Source organism: Oncorhynchus mykiss, chromosome 24 (assembly GCF_057628025.1).
Source record: "Oncorhynchus mykiss isolate SJ-2025 chromosome 24, ASM5762802v1, whole genome shotgun sequence".
Lineage (NCBI taxonomy): Eukaryota > Metazoa > Chordata > Actinopteri > Salmoniformes > Salmonidae > Oncorhynchus > Oncorhynchus mykiss.
This window is the reverse complement of record NC_143045.1, coordinates 37,631,555-37,654,000: the sequence shown is the minus strand read 5'-3', so window position 1 is coordinate 37,654,000 and position 22,446 is coordinate 37,631,555. Positions and strand designations below refer to the sequence as shown.

General features: G+C 46.8%; 1 protein-coding gene across 2 annotated transcripts in view; it reads right to left on the bottom strand.

Moving 5' to 3' along the window:
- The window catches only part of serpini1 (serpin peptidase inhibitor, clade I (neuroserpin), member 1), a 51,495-nt gene that overhangs the window by 27,923 nt on the left and 1,126 nt on the right, over nucleotides 1-22,446 (bottom strand). The window lies entirely within an intron of this gene.

The window sequence follows — 22,446 nt, the reverse complement described above, 5'->3', positions numbered from 1 at the left end:
CCTCCCTCCCTCCCTCTTTCTCTCCCTCTCCCTTCCTCTTTCTCTCACCCTCCCTCCCTCTCCCTTCCTCTTTCTCTCACCCTCCCTCCCTCTCCCTCACCCTCCCTCCCTCTCCCTTCCTCTTTCTCTCACCCTCCCTCCCTCTCCCTCCCTCTTTCTCTCACCCTCCCTCCCTCTCCCTTCCTCTTTCTCTCACCCTCCCTCCCTCTCCCTTCCTCTTTCACTCACCCTCCCTCTCCCTTCCTCTTTCTCTCACCCTCCCTCCCTCTACATTTCTCTCGCCCTCCCTTCCTCTTTCTCTCACCCTCCCTCCCTCTCCCTTCCTCTTTCTCTCACCCTCTCTCTCCCATCCTCTTTCTCTCACCCTCCCTCCCTCTCCCTTCCTCTTTCTCTCACCCTCCCTCCCTCTCCCTTCCTCTTTCTCTAGCCCTCCCTCCCTCCCTCTACCCTTCTCTCACCCTCCCTTCCTCTTTCTCTCACCCTCCCTCCCTCTCCCTTCCTCTAGCCCTCCCTTCCTTATTCCTCCATCCCTGTATTTGTCCATCTTTGTCCACCATAATTTGCAAATAAATTCATTAACAATCCTACAATGTGATTTTCTGGATTTTTTTTCTCTCATTTTGTCTGTCATAGTTGAAGTGTACCTATGATGAAAGGCTTCTCTCATCTTTTTAAGTGGGAGAACTTGCACAATTGGTGGCTGACTAAATACTTTTTTGCCCCACTGTATATTTTTTGCCCCACTGTATATGTATATACAGTGCCTTGCGAAAGTATTCGGCCCCCTTGAACTTTGCGACCTTTTGCCACATTTCAGGCTTCAAACATAAAGATATAAAACTGTATTTGTTTGTGAAGAATCAACAACAAGTGGGACACAATCATGAAGTGGAACGACATTTATTGGATATTTCAAACTTTTTTAACAAATCAAAAACAGAAAAATTGGGCGTGCAAAATTATTCAGTCCCCTTAAGTTAATACTTTGTAGCGCCACCTTTTGCTGCGATTACAGCTGTAAGTCGCTTGGGGTATGTCTCTATCAGTTTTGCACATCGAGAGACTGAAATTTTTTCCCATTCCTCCTTGCAAAACAGCTTGAGCTCAGTGAGGTTGGATGGAGAGCATTTGTGAACAGCAGTTTTCAGTTCTTTCCACAGATTCTCAATTGGATTCAGGTCTGGACTTTGACTTGGCCATTCTAACACCTGGATACGTTTATTTTTGAACCATTCCATTTTAGATTTTGCTTTATGTTTTGGATCATTGTCTTGTTGGAAGACAAATCTCCGTCCCAGTCTCAGGTCTTTTGCAGACTCCATCAGGTTTTCTTCCAGAATGGTCCTGTATTTGGCTCCATCCATCTTCCCACCAATTTTAACCATCTTCCCTGTCCCTGCTGAAGAAAAGCAGGCCCAAACCATGATGCTGCCACCACCATGTTTGACAGTGGGGATGGTGTGTTCAGGGTGATGAGCTGTGTTGCTTTTACGCCAAACATAACATTTTGCATTGTTGCCAAAAAGTTCAATTTTGGTTTCATCTGACCAGAGCACCTTCTTCCACATGTTTGGTGTGTCTCCCAGGTGGCTTGTGGCAAACTTTAAACAACACTTTTTATGGATATCTTTAAGAAATGGCTTTCTTCTTGCCACTCTTCCATAAAGGCCAGATTTGTGCAATATACGACTGATTGTTGTCCTATGGACAGAGTCTCCCACCTCAGCTGTAGATCTCTGCAGTTCATCCAGAGTGATCATGGGCCTCTTGGCTGCATCTCTGATCAGTCTTCTCCTTGTATGAGCTGAAAGTTTAGAGGGACGGCCAGGTCTTGGTAGATTTGCAGTGGTCTGATACTCCTTCCATTTCAATATTATCGCTTGCACAGTGCTCCTTGGGATGTTTAAAGCTTGGGAAATCTTTTTGTATCCAAATCCGGCTTTAAACTTCTTCACAACAGTATCTCGGACCTGCCTGGTGTGTTCCTTGTTCTTCATGATGCTCTCTGCGCTTTTAACGGACCTCTGAGACTATCACAGTGCAGGTGCATTTATACGGAGACTTGATTACACACAGGTGGATTGTATTTATCATCATTAGTCATTTAGGTCAACATTGGATCATTCAGAGATCCTCACTGAACTTCTGGAGAGAGTTTGCTGCACTGAAAGTAAAGGGGCTGAATAATTTTGCACTCCCAATATTTCAGTTTTTGATTTGTTAAAAAAGTTTGAAATATCCAATAAATGTTGTTCCACTTCATGATTGTGTCCCACTTGCTGTTGATTCTTCACAAAAAAATACAGTTTTATATCTTTATGTTTGAAGCCTGAAATGTGGCAAAAGGTCGCAAAGTTCAAGGGGGCCGAATACTTTCGCAAGGCACTGTATATATAAACGCAATTCATGCAGTATCGTTCCTCTGCCTCATACCGTTGCCAGGCAATGCTGTTTTCTGCACAAATAAGGAAAACAGGAGCGTGCCACTATGTTTTTAGAGCGATAGAGGGAATGGGAGAGAGGAACACATACAGAGGGGATGTCCCTCCCTCGTTCTCTTTTGTGTTGAGCTGCTTAATACGTTTAAGGTACCCTGTGTCATGTCAAAATCATCCCAGCGTGAAATAGTTCCTAATATGTATAAATCATCCCAGTGTGAAATAGTTCCCAATATGTATAAATCATCCCAGTGTGAAATAGTTCCCAATATTTCAAAATCATCCCAGCGTGAAATAGTTCCCAATATGTATAAATCATCCCAGCGTGAAATAGTTCCCAATATGTCAAAATCATCCCAGTGTGAAATAGTTCCCAATATGTATAAATCATCCCAGCGTGAAATAGTTCCCAATATGTATAAATCATCCCAGTGTGAAATAGTTCCCAATATGTGTAAATCATCCCAGCGTGAAATAGTTCCCAATATGTCAAAATCATCCCAGTGTGAAATAGTTCCCAATATGTATAAATCATCCCAGCGTGAAATAGTTCCCAATATGTCAAAATCATCCCAGTGTGAAATAGTTCCCAATATGTATAAATCATCCCAGCGTGAAATAGTTCCCAATATGTCAAAATCATCCCAGTGTGAAATAGTTCCCAACATGTAGGCTATATACAGTAGAGAGGCTATATACAGTAGCGAGACTATATACAGTAGCGAGACTATATACAGTAGCGAGACTATATACAGTAGAGAGACTATATACAGTAGCGAGACTATATACAGTAGCGAGACTATATACAGTAGTGAGACTATATACAGTAGTGAGGCTATATACGGTAGTGAGGCTATATACGGTAGCGAGGCTATATACAGTAGAGAGGCTATATACAGTAGAGAGGCTATATACAGTAGAGAGGCTATATACAGTAGAGAGGCTATATACAGTAGCGAGACTATATACAGTAGCGAGACTATATACAGTAGAGAGACTATATACAGTAGCGAGACTATATACAGTAGAGAGACTATATACAGTAGCGAGACTATATACAGTAGCGAGACTATATACAGTAGCGAGACTATATACAGTAGTGAGGCTATATACGGTAGTGAGGCTATATACAGTAGCGAGACTATATACAGTAGCGAGACTATATACAGTAGTGAGACTATATACAGTAGTGAGGCTATATACGGTAGTGAGGCTATATACGGTAGTGAGGCTATATACAGTAGTGAGGCTATATACAGTAGTGAGGCTATATACAGTAGCGAGGCTATATACAGTAGAGAGGCTATATACGGTAGTGAGGCTATATACGGTAGAGAGGCTATATACAGTAGAGAGGCTATATACAGTAGCGAGGCTATATACAGTAGCGAGGCTATATACAGTAGCGAGGCTATATACAATAGTGAGGCTATATACAGTAGTCAGGCTATATACAGTAGTGAGGCTATATACAGTAGCGAGGCTATATACAGTAGTGAGGCTATATACAGTAGCGAGGCTATATACAGTAGCGAGGCTATATACAGTAGTGAGGCTATATACAGTAGCGAGGCTATATACAGTAGCGAGGCTATATACAGTAGAGAGACTATATACAGTACTGAGACTATATACAGTAGTGAGGCTATATACAGTAGTGAGACTATATACAGTAGCGAGACTATATACAGTAGCGAGGCTATACAGGCACCGGTTCGTCGGGCTAATTTAGGTCTCCCTCCCAAATGGCAAAGAACCTCTCAAGTGGCCACGCCTGCTCCTACGCCTGCTCTCATTGGGTAAGTGGAGCATTGTCTGTAGCTCCTCCATAAACCCAACACAGAGGGCAGGTTGTGAGCCAGAAAAAGACGTGGGACTGAGGCGGAGGTGGATGGGGGGGATTACCTGTGTAATAGTGACACCTGTGTGACCTTATGAGTTGTGGGAGCAGAGCTGTTCTCTTAAAGCAGCCTGCCGTCTGTAAGGGAGGGGGGTAGACAGACTGGGGAGAGAGGGAGGGGGAGGGTAAAGGTAGACAGACTGGGGAGAGAGGGAGGGGGAGGGTAAGGGTAGACAGACTGGGGAGAGAGTTTGAGAGGGAGGGGGGTAGACAGACTGGGGAGAGAGGGAGGGGGAGGGTAAAGGTAGACAGACTGGGGAGAGAGGGAGGGGGGGTAAGGGTAGACAGACTGGGGAGAGAGGGAGAGGGCATGGGAGGGAGGGGGTAAGGGTAGACAGACTGGGGAGAGAGGGAGAGGGCGTGGGAGGGAGGGGGAGGGTAAGGGTAGACAGACTGGGGAGAAAGGGAGAGGGCGTGGGAGGGAGGGAGGGTAAGGGTAGACAGACTGGGGAGAGAGGGAGAGGGCGTGGGAGGGAGGGGGTGTAAGGGTAGACAGACTGGGGAGAGAGGGAGAGGGTGTGGGAGGGAGGGGGGTAAGGGTAGACAGACTGGGGAGAGAGGGAGAGGGCGTGGGAGGGGGGGTAAGGGTAGACAGACTGGGGAGAGAGGGAGAGGGCGTGGGAGGGAGGGTAAGGGTAGACAGACTGGGGAGAGAGGGAGAGGACATGGGAGGGAGGGAGGGTAAGGGTAGACAGACTGGGGAGAGAGGGAGAGGACATGGGAGGGAGAGAGGGTAAGGGTAGACAGACTGGGGAGAGAGGGAGAGGGCGTGGGAGGGAGGGGGAGGGTAAGGGTAGACAGACTGGGGAGAGAGGGAGAGGACATGGGAGGGAGGGAGGGTAAGGGTAGACAGACTGGGGAGAAAGGGAGAGGGCGTGGGAGGGAGGGGGAGGGTAAGGGTAGACAGACTGGGGAGAGAGGGAGAGGACATGGGAGGGAGGGAGGGTAAGGGTAGACAGACTGGGGAGAGAGGGAGAGGGCGTGGGAGGGAGGGGGGGGTAAGGGTCTGGGATGGGCATCACCTGAGCGCCACAGGTGAAAACCAACACCTGCTATATCCATATGCCTCTTAAAACCCTGAAATGATGCCAGCAGAGCACAAACCCCAGGCACTTCAAAGTCATTTCTGTTTCATCTTCACAGCTTCTAAAATCAATAGAATTAAACCTGTTGTCCTTTGAAAACAACACGACTGATCCTAAATCACCACTAATATACCGTAGCTGACATTTCCACATTCAGAACGGGACGTCATTCTCCACCTCAGAAAATTTAGTCCTCAATGCCCTTTAAACCCGACACCTTTAAGGCATACTTACCAAGCTAGTAGAATTAAACCCAACACCTTGAAGAAGGCATACTTACCAAGCTAGTAGAATTAAACCCAACACCTTGAAGAAGGCATACTTACCAAGCTAGTAGAATTAAACCCAACACCTTGAAGAAGGCATACTTACCAAGCTAGTAGAATTAAACCCAACACCTTGAAGAAGGCATACTTACCAAGCTAGTAGAATTAAACCCAACACCTTGAAGAAGGCATACTTACCAAGCTAGTAGAATTAAACCACACACCTTTAAGGCATACTTACCAAGCTAGTGGAATTAAACCCACGTTTTACCCTGTAGCTGGGTTTATAACACAATCTAACACATTCAGGTAGTCTGTGTACACACACACCTCTGAATTTTCTTATTTTGTTACCATGGTGATGGGATGTGACGAACATCATTCTCTCCACACTTCAAGGCTGCTACCTGAAACACACCTCAAGACTGCTACCTGAAACACACTTCAAGACTGCTACCTGAAACACACTTCAAGACTGCTACCTGAAACACACCTCAAGACTGCTACCTGAAACACACTTCAAGACTGCTACCTGAAACACACCTCAAGACTGCTACCTGAAACACACTTCAAGACTGCTACCTGAAACACACTTCAAGACTGCTACCTGAAACACACTTCAAGACTGCTACCTGAAACACACCTCAAGACTGCTACCTGAAACACACCTCAAGACTGCTACCTGAAACACACCTCAAGACTGCTACCTGAAACACACTTCAAGACTGCTACCTGAAACACACTTCAAGACTGCTACCTGAAACACACTTCAAGACTGCTACCTGAAACACACTTCAAGACTGCTACCTGAAACACACCTCAAGACTGCTACCTGAAACACACTTCAAGACTGCTACCTGAAACACACTTCAAGACTGCTACCTGAAACACACTTCAAGACTGCTACCTGAAACACACTTCAAGACTGCTACCTGAAACACACCTCAAGACTGCTACCTGAAACACACCTCAAGACTGCTACCTGAAACACACTTCAAGACTGCTACCTGAAACACACTTCAAGACTGCTACCTGAAACACACTTCAAGACTTTTAACTGACATCTCTACTTCAAAGACAATCCTACACTTCTATGTAATGTCTACTTAACAAACGATATGAACACGTCCTTATGATCACACATTTCTGAAAGAGTATGGCAGTAGAACGTTGAGCAGAACATGTAGGTAAGGAGGAGAGAATAGAGAGAACACAGAGCTGTGTTAGGTTTGAGAGAACACAGAGCTGTGTTAGGTTTGAGACCACAGAGCTGTGTTAGGTTTGAGAGAACACAGAGCTGTGTTAGGTTTGAGACCACAGAGCTGTGTTAGGTTTGAGAGAACACAGAGCTGTGTTAGGTTTGAGAGGACACAGAGCTGTGTTAGGTTTGAGAGAACACAGAGCTGTGTTAGGTTTGCGAGACCACAGAGCTGTGTTAGGTTTGAGAGACCACAGAGCTGTGTTAGGTTTGAGAGGACACAGAGCTGTGTTAGGTTTGAGAGACCACAGAGCTGTGTTAGGTTTGAGAGAACACAGAAGACAGAGAGCTGTGTTAGGTTTGAGAGGACACAGGGCTGTGTTAGGTTTGAGAGACCACAGAGCTGTGTTAGGTTTGAGAGGACACAGGGCTGTGTTAGGTTTGAGAGACCACAAGGCTGTGTTAGGTTTGAGAGAACACAGAGCTGTGTTAGGTTTGAGAGGACACAGAGCTGTGTTAGGTTTGAGAGACCACAGAGCTGTGTTAGGTTTGAGAGAACACAGAAGACAGAGAGCTGTGTTAGGTTTGAGAGGACACAGGGCTGTGTTAGGTTTGAGAGGACACAGGGCTGTGTTAGGTTTGAGAGACCACAGAGCTGTGTTAGGTTTGAGAGAACACAGAAGACAGAGAGATGTGTTAGGTTTGAGAGACCACAAGGCTGTGTTAGGTTTGAGAGACAACAGAGCTATTTTAGGTTTGAGAGACCACAAGGCTGTGTTAGGTTTGAGAGGACAGAGAAGACAGAGAGCTGTGTTAGGTTTGAGAGGACACAGAGGACATTGTGCTGTGTTAGATTTGAGAGGACACAGAGCTGTGTTAGGTTTGAGAGAACACAGAGCTGTGTTAGGTTTGAGAGAACACAGAGAACAGAGAACACAGAGCTGTGTTAGGTTTGAGAGGACACAGAGAACACAGAGCTGTGTTAGGTTTGAGAGAACACAGAAGACAGAGAGATGTGTTAGGTTTGAGAGACCACAAGGCTGTGTTAGGTTTGAGAGACAACAGAGCTATTTTAGGTTTGAGAGAACACAGAGCTGTGTTAGGTTTGAGAGGACACAGAGCTGTGTTAGGTTTGAGAGACCACAGAGCTGTGTTAGGTTTGAGAGAACACAGAAGACAGAGAGCTGTGTTAGGTTTGAGAGGACACAGGGCTGTGTTAGGTTTGAGAGGACACAGGGCTGTGTTAGGTTTGAGAGACCACAGAGCTGTGTTAGGTTTGAGAGAACACAGAAGACAGAGAGATGTGTTAGGTTTGAGAGACCACAAGGCTGTGTTAGGTTTGAGAGACAACAGAGCTATTTTAGGTTTGAGAGACCACAAGGCTGTGTTAGGTTTGAGAGGACACAGAGGACATTGTGCTGTGTTAGATTTGAGAGGACACAGAGCTGTGTTAGGTTTGAGAGAACACAGAGCTGTGTTAGGTTTGAGAGAACACAGAGAACAGAGAACACAGAGCTGTGTTAGGTTTGAGAGGACACAGAGAACACAGAGCTGTGTTAGGTTTGAGAGAACACAGAAGACAGAGAGATGTGTTAGGTTTGAGAGACCACAAGGCTGTGTTAGGTTTGAGAGACAACAGAGCTATTTTAGGTTTGAGAGACCACAGAGCTGTGTTAGGTTTGAGAGGACACAGAGCTGTGTTAGGTTTGAGAGAACACAGAGAACAGAGAACACAGAGCTGTGTTAGGTTTGAGAGGACACAGAGAACACAGAGCTGTGTTAGGTTTGAGAGAACACAGAAGACAGAGAGATGTGTTAGGTTTGAGAGACCACAAGGCTGTGTTAGGTTTGAGAGACAACAGAGCTATTTTAGGTTTGAGAGACCACAGAGCTGTGTTAGGTTTGAGAGGACACAGAGGACAGAGAGCTGTGGACCACTCCACTGCTTGTCTCTGTGTGAGCTACATGCTGCTGATCAGAGAGATAGATAGGTCTCAGAGATAACAACAAGTACAACTCTCATACTTTCCAGACATTCTGAGATGTATTCTCTGGGTATCATTCTGTGTCGCTTTAAAGTCATTTACCCCCTTATTCCTCCCACCACACACGCGCAGACACAGTCTGATGTTCAAGAACGTCCTTCAGAAACAGGCCTCCCGGGGAGGGATTTCAGTGAGACACCAAGGCGATGTCAAAACCCATCCCTGTCACAACTTGTGTGTGTATCTTCCCACTCCAACTATCTCCGTCAGTATACCGTCTCTGACTTTTAAATACATCATCGTTTTCACAAGGGCTTTGTCAATCAAGTGGACTGAAGTCTTGCCACAAAGTCAGGAGAATTTCACCATCAGGGCTGCCATTAAGGGAGGTAAGGTGGGTTTGCTGTTATGGATTCCATCTTGGAGTAGTGTACTGACTCATATGAAAGGAGAAGAGACGACACTATTCAACAAGATGATTGTCCCCTGCCTTTACCCAAAGACATAATCAACATGAAACACTCTGTGGGAAATAGAGAAATAAGAGAGAAAAAGAGAGAAATAAGAGAGAAAAAGAGAGAAATAAGAGAGAAAAAGAGAGAGATATGGAGAGGGAAAGAGAGAGATATGGAGAGGGAAAGAGAGAGATATGGAGAGAGAAAGAGAGAGATATGGAGAGAGAAAGAGAGAGATATGGAGAGGGAAAGAGAGAGATATGGAGAGAGGAGTAGAAAGAGAGATATGGAGAGAGAAAGAGAGAGAAAGAGAGAGATATGGAGAGAGAAAGAGAGAGAGGAATAGAGAGAGAAATAAAGAGAGAAATAAACCACCTTTACCATCCACAGATGTTATGCAAGTAAAGTTGTACTGTATCAAAACAATCACGACAGCTGTGATGGAAACAGGACGTTTCCAGCGGTATAAATGCCGACATATAATTCCTTCACTCGACATGGTGTGATCTTTTTGTGTCCATAAAATTAATTATGTGAGAAATGGCGATTCATGTGTAAATATTGATATAAAACAAACATAATATCGAAGTTAACTTGGAGCCATCATGATGATACACTACGTATACAAAAGTATGTGGACACCCATTTAAATGAGTGGATTCGGCTATTTCAGCCACACTCCTTGCTGACAGGTGTATAACATCGAGCACACCGCCATGCAATCTCCATAGACAAACATTGGCAACAGAATGGCCTTACTGAAGAGCTCAGTGACTTTCTGTGTTTGGCGGATGCCAGGATCTCGCTACCTGCCCGAATGCATAGTTCCAACTGTAAAGTTTGGTGTATTAAAAGATTCATACAATTACACGATGGTATAATTAGGTCCTAAGAATTTGTTCTTAAACTGACTCGCCTGGTTAAATAAAGTTTAAATAAAATAAAACAATTCTCAAACACATTTCCACCCCTCTTTACATGTAATTCCTCATCCATTCTCCTTCATTCACATACAACATAAACCCTTGAATTTACACAACCCATTTTCCCCCACCCTCCCATTCATATTCACCCCCTCCTACACACATATTCCTATTCACCCCCTCCTTCACACTCCCATTCATATGAACAGACACCCACTTACACCCAGCTCACACCCTCTCACCCACACACCCTCTCACCCACACACCCTCTCACCCACACACCCTCTCACCCACACACCCCTCACCCTCTCACCCACACACCCTCTCACCCACACACCCTCTCACCCACACACCCTCTCACCCACACACCCCTCACCCTCTCACCCACACACCCTCTCACCCACACACCCTCTCACCCACACACCCTCTCACCCACACACCCTCTCGCCCTCTCACCCACACACCCTCTCACCCACACACCCTCTCACCCACACACCCTCTCGCCCTCTCACCCACACACCCTCTCACCCACACACCCTCTCACCTTCTCACCCACACACCCTCTCACCCACACGCCCTCTCACTCACACACCCCTCTCACCCTCTCACCCACACGCCCTCTCACCCACACACCCTCTCACCTTCTCACCCACACACCCTCTCACTCACACACCCCTCTCACCCTCTCACCCACACACCCTCTGACCCACACACCCTCTCACCTTCTCACCCACACGCCCTCTCACCCACACACCCTCTCACCTTCTCACCCACACATCCTCTCACCCACACACCCTCTCGCCCTCTCACCCACACACCCTCTCACCTTCTCACCCACACACCCTCTCACCTTCTCACCCACACGCCCTCTCACCCACACACCCTCTCACCTTCTCACCCACACACCCTCTCACCCACACACCCTCTCACCCACACACCCTCTCACCCACACACCCTCTCACCCACACGCCCTCTCACCCACACACCCTCTCACCCTCTCACCTTCTCACCCACACACCCTCTCACCCACACACCCTCTCACCTTCTCACCCACACGCCCTCTCACCCACACACCCTCTCACCTTCTCACCCACACACCCTCTCACCCACACACCCTCTCACCCACACACCCTCTCGCCCACACGCCCTCTCACCCACACACCCTCTCACCTTCTCACCCACACACCCTCTCACCCACACACCCTCTCACCCACACACCCTCTCGCCCTCTCACCCACACACCCTCTCACCCACACGCCCTCTCACCCACACACCCTCTCACCCACACGCCCTCTCACCCACACACCCTCTCACCTTCTCACCCACACACCCTTTCACCCACACACCTTCTCACCCACACACCCTCTCACCCACACACCTTCTCACCCACACACCCTCTCACCCACACGCCCTCTCACCCACACACCCTCTCACCCTCTCACCTTCTCACCCACACACCCTCTCACCCACACACCTTCTCACCCACACACCTTCTCACCCACACACCCTCTCACCCACACACCCTCTCACCCACACACCCTCTCACCCACACACCCTCTCACCCACACACATCTATAGAACAATTACTGACATGATGATCGATGTTTGACAAATACAAATATTCTCGCTCTTATCATCATGTGGACTTCCTGTATCTGCCAGCTGTTGGCTGAAAACACACATATCAAGACCATTTTACACAACAGTTTGAGACAAAACTATTGTCAGAGAGTTGAAAATGTGAAGGAAACACACTGAACAATACCTTTTTATTTGGTACCTGAAAAGTCATGTGATTTTTTTTTATTGTGTCCCCTACGTCATCACACACTGGTTTATAATCTGAAACACGTCTGTTTAGTGGAAACACACCTTCGGAAGGAGAAAATAGCATTTTAGTCTTTATAGGGATTTTTGAATATTCACGTGAAAATATGTCACCAATTGAATGGAAACCTGGCTGATGAAGAGAGAAATGTCCTGTCCTCCAGCATGCTGTCTTTACTTCATAATGTCCTGTCCTCCAGCCTGCTGTCTTTACTTCATAATGTCCTCCAGCCTGCTGTCTTTACTTCATAATGTCCTCCAGCCTGCTGTCTTTACTTCATAATGTCCTGTCCTCCAGCCTGCTGTCTTTACTTCATAATGTCCTCCAGCCTGCTGTCTTTACTTCATAATGTCCTGTCCTCCAGCCTGCTGTCTTTACTTCATAATGTCCTGTCCTCCAGCCTGCTGTCTTTACTTCATAATGTCCTCCAGCCTGCTGTCTTTACTTCATAATGTCCTCCAGCCTGCTGTCTTTACTTCATAATGTCCTGTCCTCCAGCCTGCTGTCTTTACTTCATAATGTCCTCCAGCCTGCTGTCTTTACTTCATAATGTCCTCCAGCCTGCTGTCTTTACTTCATAATGTCCTGTCCTCCAGCCTGCTGTCTTTACTTCATAATGTCCTCCAGCCTGCTGTCTTTACTTCATAATGTCCTCCAGCCTGCTGTCTTTACTTCATAATGTCCTGTCCTCCAGCCTGCTGTCTTTACTTCATAATGTCCTGTCCTCCAGCCTGCTGTCTTTACTTCATAATGTCCTCCAGCCTGCTGTCTTTACTTCATAATGTCCTCCAGCCTGCTGTCTTTACTTCATAATGTCCTGTCCTCCAGCCTGCTGTCTTTACTTCATAATGTCCTCCAGCCTGCTGTCTTTACTTCATAATGTCCTGTCCTCCAGCCTGCTGTCTTTACTTCATAACGTCCAGTCCTCCAGCCTGCTGTCTTTACTTCATAATGTCCTGTCCTCCAGCCTGCTGTCTTTACTTCATAATGTCTTCCAGCCTGCTGTCTTTACTTCATAATGTCCTCTCCTCCAGCCTGCTGTCTTTATTTCATAATGTCTTCCAGGCCTGCTGTCTCCAATTCATAATGTCCTGTCCTCCAGCCTGCTGTCTCCACTTCATAATGTCCTGGCCTCCAGCCTGCTGTCTCTACTTCATAATGTCCTCCAGCCTGCTGTCTCCACTTCATAATGTCCTCCAGCCTGCTGTCTCCACTTCATAATGTCCTCCAGCCTGCTGTCTCCACTTCATAATGTCCTCCAGCCTGCTGTCTCCACTTCATAATGTCCTGTCCTCCAGCCTGCTGTCTTTACTTCATAATGTCCTCCAGGCTGCTGTCTCCACTTCATAATGTCCTCCAGCCTGCTGTCTTTACTTCATAATGTCCTCCAGCCTGCTGTCTTTACTTCATAATGTCCTACAGCCTGCTGTCTCCACTTCATAATGTCCTCCAGCCTGCTGTCTTTACTTCATAATGTCCTCCAGCCTGCTGTCTCCACTTCATAATGTCCTGTCCTCCAGCCTGCTGTCTCCACTTCATAATGTCCTGTCCTACAGCCTGCTGTCTCCACTTCATAATGTCCTGTCCTCCAGCCTGCTGTCTCCACTTCATAATGTCCTGTCCTCCAGCCTGCTGTCTCCATTTCATAATGTCATCCAGCCTGCTGTCTCCACTTCATAATGTCCTGTCCTCCAGCCTGCTGTCTCTACTTCATAATATCCTCCAGCCTGCTGTCTCTACTTCATAATGTCCTCCAGCCTGCTGTCTCCACTTCATAATGTCCTCCAGCCTCCACTTCATAATGTCCTGTCCTCCAGCCTGCTGACTCCACTTCATAATGTCCTGTCCTCCAGCCTGCTGTCTCTACTTCATAATGCCCTGTCCTCCAGCCTGCTGTCTCCACTTCATAATGTCCTGTCCTCCAGCCTGCTGTCTACACTTCATAATGTCCTCCAGCCTGCTGTATCCACTTCATAATGTCCTGTCCTCCAGCCTGCTGTCTCCACTTCATAATGTCCTGTCCTCCAGCCTGCTGTCTCCACTTCATAATGTCCTGTCCTCCAGCCTGCTGTCTCCACTTCATAATGTCCTGTCCTCCAGCCTGCTGTCTCTACTTCATAATGCCCTGTCCTCCAGCCTACTGTCTCCACTTCATAATGTCCTGTCCTCCAGCCTGCTGTCTCCACTTCATAATGTCCTCCAGCCTGCTGTCTCCACTTCATAATGTCCTGTCCTCCAGCCTGCTGTCTCCACTTCATAATGTCCTGTCCTCCAGCCTGCTGTCTCCACTTCATAATGTCCTCCAGCCTGCTGTCTTTCCTTCATAATGTCCTCCAGCCTGCTGTCTTTACTTCATAATGTCCTCCAGCCTGCTGTCTCCACTTCATAATGTCCCCCAGCCTGCTGTCTTTACTTCATAATGTCCTCCAGAATGCTGTCTTTACTTCATAATGTCCTCCAGCCTGCTGTCTCCACTTCATAATGTCCTGTCCTCCAGCCTGCTGTCTCCACTTCATAATGTCCTGTCCTCCAGCCTGCTGTCTCTACTTCATAATATCCTCCAGCCTGCTGTCTCCACTTTACAATGTCCTCCAGCCTGCTGTCTCTACTTCATAATGTCCTCCAGCCTGCTGTCTCCACTTCATAATGTCCTCCAGCCTCCACTTCATAATGTCCTGTCCTCCAGCCTGCTGTCTCCACTTCATAATGTCCTGTCCTCCAGCCTGCTGTCTCTACTTCATAATGCCCTGTCCTCCAGCCTGCTGTCTCCACTTCATAATGTCCTGTCCTCCAGCCTGCTGTCTCCACTTCATAATGTCCTGTCCTCCAGCCTGCTATCTCCACTTCATAATGTCCTGTCCTCCAGCCTGCTGTCTCCACTTCATAATGTCCTGTCCTCCAGCCTGCTGTCTCCACTTCATAATGTCCTCCAGCTTGCTGTCTCCACTTCATAATGTCCTGTCCTCCAGCCTGCTGTCTCCACTTCATAATGTCCTCCAGCCTGCTGTCTCCACTTCATAATGTCCTGTCCTCCAGCCTGCTGTCTCCACTTCATAATGTCCTCCAGCCTGCTGTCTCTACTTCATAATGTCCTCCAGCCTGCTGTCTCCACTTCATAATGTCCTGTCCTCCAGCCTGCTGTCTCCACTTCATAATGTCCTCCAGCCTGCTGTCTCCACTTCATAATGTCCTCCAGCCTCCACTTCATAATGTCCTGTCCTCCAGCCTGCTGTCTCCACTTCATAATGTCCTGTCCTCCAGCCTGCTGTCTCTATTTCATAATGTCCTGTCCTCCAGCCTGCTGTCTCCACTTCATAATGTCCTGTCCTCCAGCCTGCTGTCTCCACTTCATAATGTCCTGTCCTCCAGCCTGCTGTCTCCACTTCAGAATGTCCTGTCCTCCAGCCTGCAGTCTCCACTTCATAATGTCCTCCAGCCTGCTGTCTCCACTTCATAATGTCCTGTCCTCCAGCCTGCTGTCTCCACTTCATAATGTCCTCCAGCCTGCTGTCTCTACTTCATAATGTCCTGTCCTCCAGCCTGCTGTCTCCACTTCATAATGTCCTCCAGCCTGATGTCTCTACTTCATAATGTCCTGTCCTCCAGCCTGCTGTCTCCACTTCATAATGTCCTGTCCTCCAGCCTGCTGTCTCTACTTCATAATGTCCTGTCCTCCAGCCTGCTGTCTCCACTTCATAATGTCCTGTCCTCCAGCCTGCTGTCTCCACTTCATAATGTCCTGTCCTCCAGCCTGCTGTCTCCACTTCATAATGTTCTCCAGCCTGCTGTTTCTACTTCATAATGTCCTGTCCTCCAGCCTGCTGTCTCCACTTCATAACGTCCTCCAGCCTGCTGTCTCTACTTCATAATGTCCTCCAGCCTGCTGTCTCTACTTCATAATGTCCTGTCCTCCAGCCTGCTGTCTCCACTTCATAATGTCCTGTCCTCCAGCCTGCTGTCTCCACTTCATAATGTCCTGTCCTCCAGCCTGCTGTCTCCACTTCATAAATGTCCTGTCCTCCAACCTGCTGTCTCCACTTCATAATGTCTTGTCCTCCAGGCCTGCTGTCTCAACTTCATAATGACATTCATATTCTAAACACACACACACACTCAGGCAGTGTCAATGCGACATGAGAATAACAATCAGTCTGCTGGCTACAGAAAGCTGATTTGTTCTACTCTCTCACTCCCCTTCCCCCATCTCTCCATCCATTTCTCAATCAAAGGAATGAACTACACCTCTCTCTCTCTCTCTCTCTCTCTCTCTCTCTCTCTCTCTCTCTCTCTCTCTCTCTCTCTCTCTCTCTCTCTCTCTCTCTCTCTCTCTCTCTCTCTCTCTCTCTCTCTCTCTCTCTCTCTCTCTCTCTCTCTCTCTCTCTCTCTCTCTCTCTCTCTCTCTCTCTCTCTCTCTCTCTCAGATTGCTGTGCACCATGATAGAACTGCGCCATCCACAGTTCTTCATTCTGATGAGAAGGGGATTCAGATTGGGAGAGGTTCTATACATTCAGATTGGGAGAGGTTCTATACATTCAGATTGAGAGAGGTTCTATACATTCAGATTGGGAGAGGTTCTATACATTCAGATTGGGAGAGGTTCTATACATTCAGATTGGGAGAGGTTCTATACATTCAGATTGGGAGAGGTTCTATACATTCAGATTGGGAGAGGTTCTATACATTCAGATTGGGAGAGGTTCTATACATTCAGATTGGGAGAGGTTCTATACATTCAGATTGGGAGAGGTTCTATACATTCAGATTGGGAGAGGTTCTATACATTCAGATTGGGAGAGGTGTTATACATTCATTTGTACCAATTTATCACCTATCTGTTTCAGATCCAACACTGTGTCCTGGGAGAGGACTGTGGGACTGATCCTATTGTTATGCAGCTTAGCCCTCTCTCTCTCCCTCCCTCCCTCCCTCCCTCCCTTCCCTCAACAACACACTACAGAGAACAGTGACATCTCTGAAACTATAGCTCCTCTTCATAATAGAACAGAATCGTCTCCACTCCTCCATTTCACTCCCTCCTTTCCCTCCATTCCTCTGACTACCCCCAACTCCCCTGTATTGAACAAGTGATGAAGAGACTACCTGACAACAGCTTCGTCCACTGATACAGAACAAGAACAAAACATCCTTCTTTCCTCTTCTCCTTTACCCAGCCTTCTCTCCCCCTACCCTGTCACGCCGTGTCCCCCAGCCTTCTCTCCCCCTACCCTGTCACGCCGTGTCCCCCAGCCTTCTCTCCCCCTACCCTGTCACGCCGTGTCCCCCAGCCTTCTCTCCCCCTACCCTGTCACGCCGTGTCCCCCAGCCTTCTCTCACCCTACCCTGTCACACCATGTCCCCCAGCCTTCTCTCCCCCTACCCTGTCATGCCGTGTCCCCCAGCCTTCTCTCCCCCTACCCTGTCACACCGTGTCCCCCAGCCTTCTCTCCCCCTACCCTGTCACACCGTGTCCCCCAGCCTTCTCTCTCCCCCTACCCTGTCACGCCGTGTCCCCAGCCTTCTCTCTCACCCTACCCTGTCATGCCGTGTCCCCAGCCTTCTCTCTCACCCTACCCTGTCATGCCGTGTCCCCAGCCTTCTCTCTCACCCTACCCTGTCATGCCGTGTCCCCCAGCCTTCTCTCTCCCCCTACCCTGTCATGCCGTGTCCCCAGCCTTCTCTCTCACCCTACCCTGTCATGCCGTGTCCCCAGCCAAAATCATACTCAGTTAATCTCAGACCAGCCTAACAGTCTAAAACAACCACCCAAATCCTGCCTCCGGTGCTGCCCTTCCCTCTCATATCCCTTCACACAGACAGAAACAAACACACAGACAGACAGACGGACGGACGGACAGGCAGGCAGACAGGGACTCTAAGCTAAAATCTGACTTGACAACAGGACAATCCCTGATCTCAGCTCATCCCAAGCTCTGAAAGACCTGCGTTAAGAACAACCAACAACAAAACAGTCTCTCTATCCTTTCATGTAAAAACCACCTGCCTGGTATACTGTAGGGCAGGGCATCCCAAAGGTTTTCACTTGGGGCCCTCCTTCCAGCATTGGGGAACATGTTGTCATGAGGTATTTTCTTGAAATTCTATACATCTTGCCATGTCTAATATGTATGCATGTGATATTTGAGTGACAAAAAAAAAAGACAACACTATCTATGGGCTAAAAACCCAAAATAAAAAAAAGCGTTAGCTGACATGGCTAGTTGATCTCTCTAAGGTACGTAATTACTAACATGACAAGAGGTACTGATGACACACTACCCAATTTCAAAAACGGCACCTTGAGAATTCTACGATTTCAACGTTCAAGAGTAAGTTTAAAACCCGGACTGAGTTGGTCTCCCAGTTTGGGTACCTCTGCTGTAGGGAAAACAGGGCATGAATAGCAGGTAATAACCTATTGCTGCTGCAGCCTGCTAGAATCATTCCCACGTGGCTCTCCCGCTTGTTTGTAACTTGAATCAAGTGTCATAAATCCCATAGCGCACTCTGCCCATACCACAGGGGTTAACTGAGGTCAACCACTTATTAAGCCCTGTTAACAGACAGAGACATAGAGAGAGAGACAGAGAGAGAGAGACAGAGAGAAGAATGAGAGAGGGTTGGGAGAGACATTGCAGGGAGAGAGATAGAGGGAGAGATATTGTGGGTCTTCAGAAAGAGTTGGCACTCAGATGCACTCAGATGGAGGATGAGAGAGAGAGAGAGAGAGAGACAGAGAGAGAGAGAAATACAGAGGGAGGAGAGGATGGAGAGAGAGAGAGAGACAGCAGGATGCACGTTAACTACAGCTACCCTCCAAACAGGGAAAGAAGGGCTGACGTGGAGCCAAAGTTACCACACACCCCTTACACAGCAAAACAGCACCGCCTTAACGCTTGACCCCTTTCCACACACACACGCACGCACGCGCGCGCGCACACACACACACACACACACACACACACACAGGGAGCGCACTTCAGAGATTTAAGCTGTAATTGGATCGGTTTCTATTTAGGGTCCGTGAGTGAAGTTAATGACTGGAGGCCATTTTAAATACTAAATACTAAACAGATTAAATGTACTGAAGACAAAAGAGACTAAATGTACAAGAGACTAAATGTACTAGAGACTAAATGTACTAGAGACTAAATCTACTGAAGAGACGAAATGTACCAAAGAGACTAAATGTACTAGAGACTAAATGTACTAGAGACTAAATCTACTGAAGAGACTAAATCTACTGAAGAGACTAAATGTACCAAAGAGACTAAATGTACTAGAGACTAAATGTACTAGAGACTAAATCTACTGAAGAGACTAAATGTACTGAAGAGACTAAATGTACTAGAGACTAAATGTACTAGAGACTAAATCTACTGAAGAGACTAAATGTACTGAAGAGACTAAAATGCACTAGAGACTAAATGTACTAGAGACTAAATGTACTAGAGACTAAATGTACTAGAGACTAAAATGTACTAGAGACTAAATGTACTGAAGAGACTAAATGTACTGAAGAGACTAAAATGTACTTAGAGACTAAATGTACTAGAGACTAAATGTACTAGAGACTAAATGTACAAGAGACTAAAATGTACTAGAGACTAAATGTACTAGAGACTAAATGTACTGAAGAGACTAAATGTACTAGAGACTAAATGTACTAGAGACTAAATGTACCGAAGAGACTAAAATATACTAGAGACTAAATGTACTAGAGACTAAATGTACTGAAGAGACTAAATGTACTAGAGACTAAATGTACTGAAGAGACTAAATGTACTGAAGAGACTAAATGTACTGAAGAGACTAAAATGAAGAGACTAAATGTACTGAAGATACTAAAATGTACTAGAGACTAAATGTACTAGAGACTAAATGTACTAGAGACTAATTTTACTGAAGAGACTAAAAATGTACTAGAGACTAAATGTACTGAATAGACTAAAATGTACTAGAGACTAAATGTACTGAAGAGACTAAATGCACTAGAGAGACTAAATGCACTAGAGACTAAAATGTACTAAATACTAAATGCACTAGAGAGACTAAATGTACTGAAGAGACTAAAATGTACTAAATACTAAATGTACTAGAGAGACTAAATGCACTAGAGAGACTGAAATGTACTAGAGACTAAAATGTACTATATACTAAATGTACTAGAGAGACTAAATGCACTAGAAAGACTAATATGTACTAGAGACTAAATGTACTAAATACTAAAATGTACTAGGAGAGGACAGGAGGAGGAGAGGAGGAGGAGAGGACAGGAGGAGGAGAGGAGGAGGAGAGGAGGAGGAGAGGACAGGAGGGGGAGAGGACAGGAGGAGGAGAGGAGGAGGAGAGGACAGGAGGAGGAGAGGACAGGAGGAGAGGACAGGAGGACAGGAGGAGGAGAGGACAGGAGGAGGAGAGGACAGGAGGAGAGGACAGGAGGAGGAGAGGACAGGAGGAGGAGAGGACAGGAGGAGAGGAGAGGACAGGAGGAGAGGACAGGAGGAGGAGAGGACAGAAGGAGAGGACAGGAGGAGGAGAGGACAGGAGGAGGAGAGGACAGGAGGAGAGGACAGGAGGAGGAGAGGACAGGAGGAGGAGAGGACAGGAGGAGAGGACAGGAGGAGAGAAGGAGAGGACAGGAGGAGGAGAGGACAGGAGGAGAGGACAGGAGGAGGAGAGGACAGGAGGAGAGGACAGGAGGAGGAGAGGACAGGAGAAGAGGACAGGAAGCAGAGAGAGAACGGTTTTAAAAGAGGAAGGGATAGAGACGTATGGAGGGATGGAAAGAGAGAGAGTAACAGAGACATGTACGCACAATGTAAGATGTGCAATGTTCTGATCATAATGGACAAGAGCTGTCTCTATCACTGACGTCCCTTGCATTTAATATGTGTGTGTTGGGTATGTACTGTAGGTGTGAGGGAGAGAGAGAGAGGTGGTGAGGATCTGTCTATATCAGCAGCCCACCCACCCCAGAGAGCAGAGCCAGCCACCAGCAGATCACTACCAATGCTGAGGACAGTGTCATAACAACACAGGGCTGTGGACTAGATAAAGGCTGTGTGGGAGAATGTCTATAGTAACAGTATTGCATATGGGTGTGTTGGGATGTATGGTGAAATCTACCACATCATTACAGTTGAATATCTATGATATGGTTACTGTACTTGTAACATCCAGGGGTACTTTATGTAGGAGTATAATCCCTGGTGGAGTCTTAAACATCAACAACGGTCCATCATCTCCCCTCTGTATTGACTCTATCAATATTAATCTATTCTCTCTCTTATCTTTGTCCCTATCTCTTAGTCAATGGCAGACTCTCTCATCTTCCCCTTTCTACATGTCATTCATTTAGCAGAGGCTCTTATCCAGAGCGATTTACAGTATTGAGTCCATACAATTTTCATACTTTTTCTTCATACAGGTCCCCCTCGGGAATCGAACCAGCAGCCCAGGAGTTACAAACGCCGTGCTCTACCAACTGAGCTACAAGGGACATTCTCTCGCTCACATATCTCACCCCCCCCCCCTTTCTCTCTCTGAGACGATAAACAAATCCCTTGTGGATTGTAAAGGACAAACTGCTGTTCGACTCCCTCTGTGTGTGTGTGTGTGTGTGTGTGTGTGTGTGTGTGTGTGTGTGTGTGTGTGTGTGTGTGTGTGTGTATTCCAATATGGCAGCCACTACTGAGTATATCTGCCCCTATGTATCCAAATCACATCCTCAATCTCCCTTCCAGTGCATTAACATACAACTGCAGCCCTAATGTATTCCTACCAGTGGACTCAGAGATGCTGTTGTTCCATAAATGTTGTTCCAGACGTTTGTACCTGCCGTGACCTTCTGCTGTGGTCTCTCTCGTGGCAATGCTTGATTTTTTCATGCATTTCCATTGGCTTGAACCATTAATAACACAGGTATCCGTTAATAACCCAGGTAACCATTAATAACCCAGGTAACCTTTAATAACCCAGGCAACCTTTAATAACCCAGGTAACCTTTAATAACACAGGTATCCGTTAATAACCCGGGTAACCTTTAATAACCCAGGTAACCTTTAATAACACAGGTATCCGTTAATAACCCGGGTAACCTTTAATAACCCAGGTAACCTTTAATAACCCGGGTAACCTTAATAACCCAGGTAACCTTTAATAACACTGGTAACCTTTAATAACCCAGATATCCTTCAATAACCCAGGTAACCTTTAATAACCCAGGCAACCTTTAATAACCCGGGTAACCTTTAATAACCAGGGTAACCGCTAATAACCAAGGTAACCATTAATAACACAGGTAACCTTTAATAACCAAGGTAACCATTAATAACCCAGGTAACATTTAATAACCCAGGTAACCTTTA